Below are 12,481 nucleotides of genomic sequence, written 5' to 3' on the forward strand. Positions count from 1 at the left end.
ATTTTCCTTATGGTAAAAAGATGTCATCTTTATAATGTTATGACATATATTTTAATAATAACACCATTAATCCAATTTATTAAAAATAATTTCTAAATAAATGCATCAATACTATATATTAATAGTAGCTCATCCTCCCTATATCTTTATCTTCAAAAACCATCTTCCAATTGAAGAAGAGTTCCCTTTTGCTAAGGGAAAAAAAGAGAAAGGGTTTGCATATTCTTTTTTTCTTCTTTTATTAGGTTTTTATTAGTTCTGTGGTTGATGTTATCTCTATTTTATCCAAGAAACGTAACATGTTTGTTATAAAAAAACGAGATTGGTCTTACATGTGATTTGCACAATCTCTATTTTTTAAGTTAACAAATATTGAAATGCAAATTGTCTTACTTACCAACCATTTTATTTAATATGAAGGTTTATTTTCACAAAATGGAGGTTCAAAATGAGGCCCCAGAAAATAAAAGATCCATTTTAATTGTGACGCCCGTAACAACATGTTACATGCAGGGGCGGAGCCAGGATTTTAGGATAGGGGCTTGTATATATTAAAATTAAATCTTTACACTAGGATTAGAAGTATACTTTGATTTTTGAAGTTGGCATAGTCATCTAATATCATCACCTTGGTGACTTGGATAGCTTTAGATTGAAAGTGGTACTCGGTGATCACGAATCAAAGAATCTAAGTTTACCTCTCTTAAATTTGAAATAACATTTTTTTTTTTCAAATTCAACATTAATTGGCTCTTCCATATTGTCCAATACAAAGTTAAAGAAATTGGGTTATAGAAGGGGCTGGTGGGCTTAGGATGATTTTCTATTTTGAGCTTAAAACAATTAAATGGGATTTATTACTAATACTAAATAATCCAAACTAGTATTTCGTCATGTCGCTCGTTGCAACGGAGAACACCTTTGCAAAGTAGCCATAAAAATATAAAATAAAGTTTCGATTGATACAATTATGTATTGAGGAGACAACAAAAATAAGATATGAAAATATATTTTGATTCATATAATACACGAAAGACAATTAATTTAAAACTTATAATAGTAAAAGGTAATATTACAAAAACGAAAACTAAAGAAGAATTAAGTATAAGAACTAAAGCGTAAGTTTACAATATAGTAAGGGACCAAAATCATAATTTATAAAATAGTAATCATATAATTTAAAATTTATGAGGGGTGAAAACCGTTACATTAAAATAAATTTAGGGGAAAAATGTAAAAAACAAATAAAGTTTAAGGGTGAGAAATGAAAATCGAAATAAAGAATTGGCCAGGAGAACGTTAGGGGGGCAGCACACCTGCTAGTCCCCTTACTCCCTCCGCCCCTGGTTACATGTGCTACATTTATTCTTATGATGACGATAATGAATCGTCTGGTAGGATTCGATGAAGCGTCTGACAAGTTTAAACCGGGAAGGAAAATTTCATATAAAGTTTTTATAGCCTTAGACGTCATCACATTTTTTACTTCCTGGGCAGTTGGTATAGCTAATGTTTTCATCATTTTTAAGAATATGAGTTCGCCAAAACATCATCTTGTAACAATCACACATAAAATCGTGGTGCTGACAATATTATTGATGATAGTGACTATTGTAGCCGCTATATTGACCGTTTTTGTTTAAGTATACATTGGTAATTGGTTATATATACAATTGGAGAATAAAGTATTATTATTTATTATTATTGTTGTTATTATTATTATTATTTGTTAAAATAATATATGTAATGTCATTCAAACTATACTTGACTTTTATTTGAGTTAAGGTTGTTATTTTCTATATTTGGGTATTTTGTGTCTTTTTGTTATTCTTGAAGGTTGCAGGTGTAAGTATCTTATTTATGCATGTGGATCCTTTCGGGTTTGGGTTATCCATGGGTAGTCCGTTCTTGGTGGTTCATATTCTATTCTAAATGGGTGAAGTTGGTGAGAGTAGTTATCTATGGAAAGTATCTGTCATTCTCTCTCTCTGTGTTCTTGTTCTTCCTCTGTAACATTAGGTCTTGTGCAGTGGGAGTTCTAGACGTTCGCCCCTGTCTATATCAATCTGTAAGAGTCAGGATATTGAAATATTTATATTCACAAGAGTCATTATAAAATGATATTGCTAGATAATATATGATTCCAAAGGGTCACACTAACAACTTGATGCAAATATATTATTTATAAGAATTTGACTCTTGATAAATAAATATAATTCTAGTAATTAATTGGAAATTATTTATTTTCTTGAAAATATTAATTTTCAATGATAAGTATCAAAATATATCATAAGGTATGATTTATTTTGTCATGTACATCTTTTTGGACCAAAAGGGGTTTTTGTCTTATATAGATTTATATGTTTTATAAGTTATAAAAATTAGAAGAGTTTTTATACAAAAATTAGCTTCTTTCTATAAAATATTCAAGGAGACCATAAATAGGAAATAAAACATGCTTGCATTTACTTAATCATAAATCCATGTTCTTACACTTTGAAGCCTTTTGTTACTAGATACATGGTGTATTAAAGCATCAATACTCAATGGGTAAGGACTAGGATTAAGATGATTAAAAGTCTTACATGTATCTGTTCTTTCATAAGCTAAAAACCACAAAAATTTATGCTTCCCATCTCCATATTCTCTCTAGTTTTGTCTCTTAAAGTGTTAAGATCAAAGTAGGAAGAAGTCGATACTTTACTTGAACTCTCCTTTAGAACAAAAGCTTTGTTTTGTTCTTAAAGGATTAAGAGTGTTATTATTACACGAAGAAGACTAACATCTTATCAAGTTAGCTAAATGTTGGTGGATACTTCTAGAGAGCTTTTTCCTTGGAGCTTAAAGTCATCATCATCAACTTCCTAATTGTCAAAAGGAACCAAAGTCTTCAAATGTTGTTTCACTATCTTCTTCTTTAGTTATGCTTAATATTTCTAAGTCTTGCAAAATGATCTTTTTGTGGGAATAAAACTACTTTTATTTTGTTCAAAATCAAAGTCTTCTGTTGTCATCTTTATGTTTTTGAAACAAATTTTAAATAAAAGCCCAACAATTGGTATCAGGGCCATTTTTGCAAGTTTAATTAGATTTTTTTGTTAAGTTGGTGAAATCTTTGTTTTTGGAAAACATTGATGGTTTTCTCTTTGCAAGAAAAATTCATACATATTTTCTATTACAACTTTTATAATGTTTATAATTGTTATTTTTATGACTAGAAGTTTATATGTATCTTTTTAGTCATAAAAGTTGTTTTATATAATATTGAGTTTATAAATGTGTATGATGTGCATAAACTAACAAGGACCTTTATGTTGTTATTTGTGTTTATTGGTTGAAAAAGTGGTTGTAATATTTATCTATTCATATGGTATGTAATAATTAAATAGATTAGTTTTCTTTGTTTATTGTTGTAAGTAATATATTAGTCTTTTGAAATAATTTATTTATATAAAAATGTAATAAGAAATGAAGATGTGACCATTTTTTGAAGACCAAAAGGTAATTTTCGCAACTTTGAAATGTGCAGGTGCAAATGCAACCTTTCTACAAACTGTTGCAAAAGGTGTTGCTGTTGGCAACTTCCCTTGGAGCTGTTGGACCTAATGCAACCTTTTCTACAGCCTTTTCTGAAAAGTGTTGCATGCTGCTGAATTATTACTTTCAAGAAGCTTTTCAACTTTTTGCAAGCAATGTGTGTTTTCTCAAGTGACAGCTTCTACAACAACATTACTAAAATATTTTTGGTCCCTTTATATGTCCCTTTAGGAATGAACTTGACATTTTGTGATGGCTCACAAAATGTCATTAGATGGTTGGTTTATGCACATATGTTTTTAATATGTTTGTGTTGTTTTATATTTATGTTAGTATTATACTATTATTATGTTATGGTTGATAAATTAGTTTTTCAAATGCAAAATAATATTTGAACATAAATAAACATCTCAAAGGAGTTTAGTTTTAATGAAATTTACCTTTTAACATAAGATGATAAAAATTAGTTTTAAAATAAAACAAGCTATTATTTATTAGAACTAGTAACTGGTAAAATTTTGGGATTAAAATTATATAAGTTTAAAATAGAGATTTGTAAATTTATCAAACTCTTAACCTTATTTTATAAAATGAATTTTTATTAAAAGGTTTACAAATGTTATAAAGCGCTCAAACGTCGGACTTAATACTAGCTATTAAAATTTAATCACGTCAATTTTATAAAACCGGATTTTATAAAAGAACATTGTTAAAATGTGATGTTTACATAAAATAAGTTTTTTTTTAAGTATACCATGGTTTATTGGATGCATGCAATAACCCTGATATAATATGTTTTTTAAGCTATAATTATAAAAACATCAAAGACCCCTTACAAACCTCAAATCTATGCAATCATTTTTTAAGAACACTCGCACATCTCTTGTATGCACTAGTGGGATAAAGGTCACCTAACTGCTTAGTGTTATCTTTTGATAGTCGGTGTGTTTTCGTGATTTCTATAACCAAGTTATGGGCTGATTACACAAGTTTTTCAAATTGGATGATTTGATCGGAAATCCTTTGTGATAGAGGTCACCTAAGCAAGGGAGTTCTGAGGCATATATGAGATCAAACATGTCTAATTAAATTTGTTATTAGCGATCTCATACATATAAGAATTATATAGTAGAATATAATTGATAATCGATATCTACCGGGTTGGATTCAAATGAATGGGATAAATGTCACCTAACCATTTATTTGTTTTGCAACTTGGATCCTAGACTTTGATAATTGATGTTTTTGGAAACTAAAAGGGTATTAATTATTAAAGATTAAATATTGAAAATACTAAATGAATTTTGTTAAAATTTTGTAGATATATAATTCACTCTCATAACCATGAACTATCATTTTCCTTGATTGTTTAATGAAACAATAACATTCAATAGATACAGCTTCAATGAAAGGGTACATGTCTTGAGAGACAGTCTCGTGAGAGATGTGAAATTGTATACACTTAAAGGTTCTAGTCCTAAAAAAAACTTGCTTTGAGAAATAGACTTGAACATGATACCTAGTAAACGCATCACTGTGATGCTCAAGATGCTTCTAACTAGGGGTGGAATTGGCACAGTACCGAGTTTTTTTTCTCCAAACCGTGTATCGTACCAACTATAGTTGGTATAAGATTTTAGCTACCAGTACCGTACCAAGTTTACTTGGTACCAATTAATTTGGCTACCAACAAATTTGGTTCGTATATATTGGTATTTGGTATATACCAAAAAAATTAACTAATATGTACTATACATGAATATAAGTTGAATTTGTGGACATTTGGCCGTTGCTTCACTCGCTTCTGGTAGTATTTTTTTTTTTGGAAACCAATAAAAGGATTAAAAGAGGTCCACCCCTAGCAAGTTGCTAGAGGAAACAAATGGTAACAGTATTGTACTTTTTTATGCATTTTACTTTGATAAAAGCTATTCAATATAGTATTGTACTTTTTTAAAGGGGGATTGGGATGATTTGGTATTTTGTTGCTTTCTTGGGTCTGTTTAGGTGACGAACGGGGGTTGTTGTGGGGAAAATCGGTGGTCGGGATGTTCAAAAATGTTACTATAAGTACTAGTAATAACCCTATTGTCTGAAGGTATTGTCTACAACTCTTCCTATGTGTTTTTTTCACAAATGGTCAATTTCTTGACATAAAGATTGGAAAACAATACATGATGTCTTTTATCGATGTTTCAGGTTGGTTCAGATCTAGGTTAAATCGTGAAATTATGGTATCTTTTTTATGCTTCATACTTTCATAGCAATTTACTTCTGTTTTTTATTCAAATATAGCATCCTACTTTTATTTTCTGCTTTGCCAACAACAATGTATTTTTTTTTTCAAATATAGCATCGTACTTTTGTTTTCTATTTTGTCAAATATAGAAAAATGGAAGTAGAATGCTATATATGGGTATATATTCCAAAGTACATTGTTATTTTCTTTATCTGTCTTTTGTTTGTTTGTTGTGTGATCTATATTTGTGTTTGTTCCAACTGATGTGTTCTTATGTGTTGCAGCACACTGGAATATAGTGGATACTTCGTGTTTTGATCAGTTCATGAACTTCCTATTATTATTATTATTGTGCCAACTTTTTATACTTTATTAAATATGTATTTTTTTATATGTTCCCCCGCGTTTTACGCGGGTCATAATCTAGTATGTATTATACATTAATATAAGTTGAATTTGTAGACATTTGGCTGTTGCTTCACTCACTTCTGGTAGTATTTTTTTTTGGAAACCACTAAAAGGATTAAAAGAGGTCCGCCCCTAGCAAGTTGCTAGAGGAAACAAATAGTAACAGTACAAGTACAAGGAATGAGAAGTTAGTATTCATTTTTAAGTTTTAGTGTATGTATCACCTATCTCGTGCACATCAATCAATAAGTATCAAAAAATTTGTCGGTCAATGTGTTAGTTTAGTGATTCTAAGACTTGTTAGTTGTTATTCTAATTAAGCCATTAAGATATGAGAACTCATATTTCTTTGTATTTATGAATTGATATATATATATATATATATATATATATATATATATATATATATATATACGGTACAACCGTGGTATTCAAAATTTCATACCGTTACCATACCAAGACTACTTAATTGGCATGGTATTACCAACCAAACATATTGGCTACCAAACAACTTGGCTACCGATTTAATTGGTTCGGTTAGTAACATGTTGGTTGGTTCTCTGCGGTACATATTTACGAGCCCTACTTCTAACATCACACTTGGAATAATTATTCCTCACTTCCAGGAAGTCTTGAATAAGTTATATATATATATATATATATATATATATATATATATATATATATATATATATATATATATATATAACGATATAACATGTTAAACAATATTCTAATAAATACAGTGATATTTGTTTTAAGTTGTTCAAACAACGGAATAATGCAAGGCTGGAAAGAGTCACCTTGTGTGCTCTAAGAGGCCCACGTTTTATGGACTGAACACCTTTAATCCCATGAAAATCCAAGAAGACGCACATAAATGGATATTTTCTTTTGTAGAGAAACTGGACACTAGAAGAGGAATTGCTCATCTTATCTGAAAAGAAAGTATAGAAAAGACTAGTACTTAAAGTATCTACTAGATAAAACTTATATTTTTCATACAACACTCAAGTACTTGGTACTTAATATTAATCTTATATTTGTAAATTGCTTGCAAATATTAAGAAGAGTAACCAACTGAGCACAAGCAAGTTGGAACTACACTCTTAAAGTTTTTTTTTACTATTTATGATTAGAACATAAATTACTTGTAATATAAAACAACGTTTGTTTTGGAACAATGTATATTTTAAATTTAGCATGTCTAAATATAAATGTATCAGTCATTTTATTTAAATGTTTGATTATTTACTTGATCGTTTTTTGTAACGATAATATTTATATTCTCAAATGATCAACTTCTATTTATGAGACTAAATCTCTATGTAGAATTATAAAGTAAATATCAATATTTTATAAATAAAATTAAGTTCTATATGCAAGCACTTTTCACTTAGACTTGTTTTAAATGTAACTTATCTATGACATTGTTATCTTTATTATATAAATGAAATACACATATTCCAACTTTAAGAAGGGAATCTATGAAGGAAAATAATATATTTTGTTTAACGTATGTGAGTCTTATATATATATATATATATATATATATATATATATATATATATATATATATATATATATATATATATATATATATATATATATATATATATATATATATATATATATATATATATAGGATCTGGATCCGGTAGGAACCCAAAAATTGGTAGGAACCGCAATTACTGTTCTCCACCAATCATTTCATCAATGACACAAATGTCAAACCCATTTACTTGGTCGTGACGCGTTCGCACGCGGCGCACGTGCATGAAACGTAATACAAACTCGAGGAATAATCATGTGCGACGAACATCCATGAAACGTCATTTAAATGGGTTTTCCTTTTCTTTTTCATTTAATTTGGTTTTTTTTCGTTTTTTTTATTATTTTTATTATTTTTTGTTAAAAAAATCAAATTTTTTTCTTAAATATAAATGTTCGGTTTTAATGTTTTTTTTTGTTTTTTTGTTTTTTTTTTGTTTTTTTTTATTTTTTTCGCTTTTTTTAATTATTTTTTTTCTTTTTTTTTTCGTTTTTTGTTTTTTTTAAATATCTTTACTACATACTTGAAGATAATAGGGTTTTTCTTTTCTTTTTTGTTTTCATTTTTTGATTTTATTTTTTGATTTTTGATTTTTTTTATTTTTTAAACTAAATATCAGTTTGAGTTTTTAATGTTTAACAATTATAAAATTTTAAATAAGAAGAATATTAAGGATCATAATATTTTCCATTCATATTTTTTTTAATCATATTATTTTTGGATCATAAAATTTTGAATCATAGTATTTTGAATCATAACGATATTATGCATCATACATTTTTTGATTGTTTTAATTTTGATAATAATATATTGAATTAAATCAACTTTTTGTTCAAGAGAACGTTTGGGTCATTATAATTTTTGAATCATTTAATTTTGAATCTTAAAAAAATATAATAATTAAGGATTATTAAATATTTGAATCAAAATATTTTTAGATCATAAACATTTGAATCATAATATTTTGGAATCATAAATATTTTGAATCATCTCTATTTGCATCATATTATGTTCAATATTTTTTAAAAAACTTTTAATCTTTTAAAATCAAGTTTGGTATCTAAAACACCTTATTTTTTTTAAAATTATGTTTACAAAGTCATTAGAATTGTGAGTAGAAGTATTGTTTAAATTTTTATAATATTTGGAGAATTTTTTTTCTGGGTTTTTTATAAATATAAAAAAATCAAATTTTCTTGATTGTGCTCATTTTGTAGAAAAATAAATTTTAAGAACTTTGGTTTTTTAGATTTTTTTTCAAAGAAAAAAAAAAGTTATGGCCGAAAAACTAAGCGGGTGGAAAAAACCACTAGCCAATAAGGGCTGGACACTTGTAATGCTGAGGGGGTGGGGGTACGTGTCAACTCCTGGAGAGGCCACATGGCCGAATTTTCCTTTTATTTTTTTCTTTTGTCTTTTAATGTTTTTGTTTTTGTCTCTTGTACCCTCAAAATAATTAACCTTCACCGAAATTATCAAAATCTCGCAATTAATTACGAAAATGTCATATCATCTCGCGAGATTTTGACAATAAATAAAATAAAATCCTATCCATTTATTTTTTCAATCTTAAGGCCAAAAATTGTTCTCGCGGTTCCTACCATTTTTTGAGTTCCTACTTGATCCTACTTATATATATATATATATATATATATATATATATATATATATATATATATATATATATATATATATATATATATATATATAATATTCCTAATGATATATATTTTCACTAAAGTGTAGAGAAAATAATTATTAAGAAACTATACACTATGGTGTATGACTTCTTTTCTAATGAATGTCTAAATTTAAGCACTAGATACAACCCAATAATACCATCTAATACCTTAGTAATAATAAATGACGAATTAAACTTTACTTGACATAGTTTACTTTCTAATTGGTAGAAATATCTTCCTTTTTCTTTTTGGGATTATACTTCAATCACTATTAATTGTATTTAGAATACAAACACCAACTAGTTACACGTCTGTAATATTCTAAAAGGGCATTTAGATTATACAAACCCACCGAGAATAAGTTCTCTTGTTCCTGTGAAGGTTAAGTTAGCAGAAAGTAAGATTCTAATGACCAAGCAAGTAGGAGGCACATGGAACTTGAAGCAGCTCAAGAACCATAGCCTAATGTAGCAATTGTTGGTACTAGTTTCAACAAGGAATTGTTGAACTTGAATAATAGCTTTTCACAAACACAAAATGTTCACATTAATGACAGAAATAATATTTGACTTGAGAAATGTGGAATCCTCATTGATGAGTTCTTGATGGTTTCTGGCAAATCCATCAACCACCAAAATGCTATAAATGACTTAGAGTCATTAACATTGAGATGTAATTCATGTCTATTAATCAATTATGGAATTGATTGATCTTCCTCTCTATAGCAAGGCTAGAAAGAGTAAGAGATTCTTCTAGAAAGAATACATACATGGAGATCTATTCATATTTAGCAATACTTGTCATAAAATGATTTTCTCATACTCGTGTCATTGACTATGGTCCTTATCATACTCATGACATTGACTATGATCAAACCTTTTCACAAGTAGCTATGATGTATTGCCTGGTTCAGAGTATGTATTTAAACTTATAATTTATTCAATTTTATAGAGAAACTAGACGAGTTGGTGGCCCCGAACTCGTCGTGTTGAAATGATATGGACCGTGTATTTTAAGTGACCAACTCGACGAGTTGGCTGGAAGAAATAAAACCCTTATTCCGGGGTTTTGCACCCTATTTAAATAACTTAAACCCCACAAGTTGGCCTCATTTCCAACCTCCATTGCCCTAAACCCTAACCTCGAAACCCTAAGGCACTTTTGAGTGTTTGTGAGCTATTTTGAGTGTTTTTGTGTGTGTTTGAAGCCATTCGAAGAAAGGGAAGTTTGGTGATACAAGAAGGAGCTGCTAGACCTCGAATCCTTGCTTCATTTTCGACACTTTTCTGGTATAAAGTTCTAACCTTGCTTAATATTTGATTGAATCTCTTTTTGGGTTATTTTTTAGGCTTTTAGCCATGTTTGGGTGATTGGTGGGGTTGAAGGTCGTCCCAAGTGCTATCTCTCCAGATTTATGGTCCTTTTGAGCTGTTATGGCATAAAGGTGCCAACTTTATGGTCCTAAGAGCTCCATGCATCCTTTAAGCCTTTGCTTTGTCCTTTTAAGCTTCATTTGGCCATGCATATGAGTAAAGTTGAAGACTTTACATGACCTTTTAGCGTTTAAGGTCCATATCTGTTTTCATTAGCTCTATCTTAAAGATATGGTAGTTTTTGGATTAAGACATAAGCCTTTTAGGATTATGGTTTGAGCTTAATGCCTTTGGGGTGGTTCTTAATGGGTAAAGTTGGGAACTTTACCCTTCTAGACGTATTATCAGTCTAGATTTGGAAGATAGGGCTTCGGTTTGAAGAATAGTGGCTTAATGCATTAAGTGGGTTGGCTGATCGAAGAACCCGACGAGTTCTTAAGGGAACTCAGCGAGTTGGGTTGGGATTGTCCCGATTATGTTGAAAAATGAGGAACTCGACGAGTTAAAGGGAAACTCGGCGATTTGGATCGGAATATCCTGATTCTGTGCTTAATGGAAACTCGGCAAGTTGTGGGATAACTCTACGAGTTGAGTCAACTCGGAGCGTTGACTTTGACTTTGACTTTGGCCAAGTTTTACCTTTAAGGGGTTTTGAAATATTGATCGGTATCTAAGGGATTGTTTCTGTTTAGGGGTTAAGTAAAGCGCTTTCTGGGGCCGAGGATTTATCCAGTTATCATTCAGCATTTGAGGTGAGTTTCCTCACCAGGTTTTGCGGGTCTAAGTCACCAAGGCCGACCCTTGTTTGATTATGTGGTTATACTTGTTGTCTTTGTGATACATGTATGTGCTTGTATGTGTATGTCTATTGGGCGGGGACCGTTATATGAGTGTGGGTGAGGCCCGTATCTTATTTTGATCCGAATGTGGGCGGGGCCCGTATTTCACTTGGCGGGGCCCATATCTCAATATTATTTTAAGTGTGGGAGGGGCCCGTATCTCGTTATTGCTTAATATGTATGGTATGCGGTATTTTGGGGAAACTCACTAAGCTTTGTGCTTATGGTTTTCAGTTTATGTTTTAGGTGCTTCTGGTTCCAAAGGGAAGAGCTCGGGATGACTGTATTGCACACACCATTGGTTTCCGCACATGATGTTTTTCTCTGATTTTGTGACAATTAATACATTGGTTTTTACTTGAGATGATTGGATGTTGTTGGAATTACTATTTTATCTATTATTAACAAAAAAAGAAATTTTTAGGACCATGTTTTTGGGTGTTACAAGTTGGTATCAGAGTCTTGGTTTGAGGGATTCGGGCACACTCTCGGGTGTGACTGGCCTAAAACTAAGGACTTGGTAGAAACTTTTTAAAAGAAAACATTTTTTATAAAAAGAATTTCTAAAAGAGAAAAGGGTGTGGTGCGTGCAATCAGCCGAGCTCAAGTAAGTTATCCCAAAATACCCATGCATGCTTATATATGATATGAATTGTGAATTGTGAATCGTATGCTAGATTAGGGCTAAGGATCTAGGATGGATGCCTTGTATGCCTGTTGTATGTGCTTATAGAATTGCATGCTAGTACTAATCAGTCAATGATAGGATGGCCTGATTAGGTTATGTTCAGTTCTGTTTACTTGATGCTCGAATGCTGCTTGCTTTGTGATTTTAGGAGTTCTTGCTAATC

Source organism: Lactuca virosa, chromosome 1, assembly GCF_052849685.1.
Source record: "Lactuca virosa cultivar CGN04683 chromosome 1, Lactuca_virosa_CGN04683_v6, whole genome shotgun sequence".
Lineage (NCBI taxonomy): Eukaryota > Viridiplantae > Streptophyta > Magnoliopsida > Asterales > Asteraceae > Lactuca > Lactuca virosa.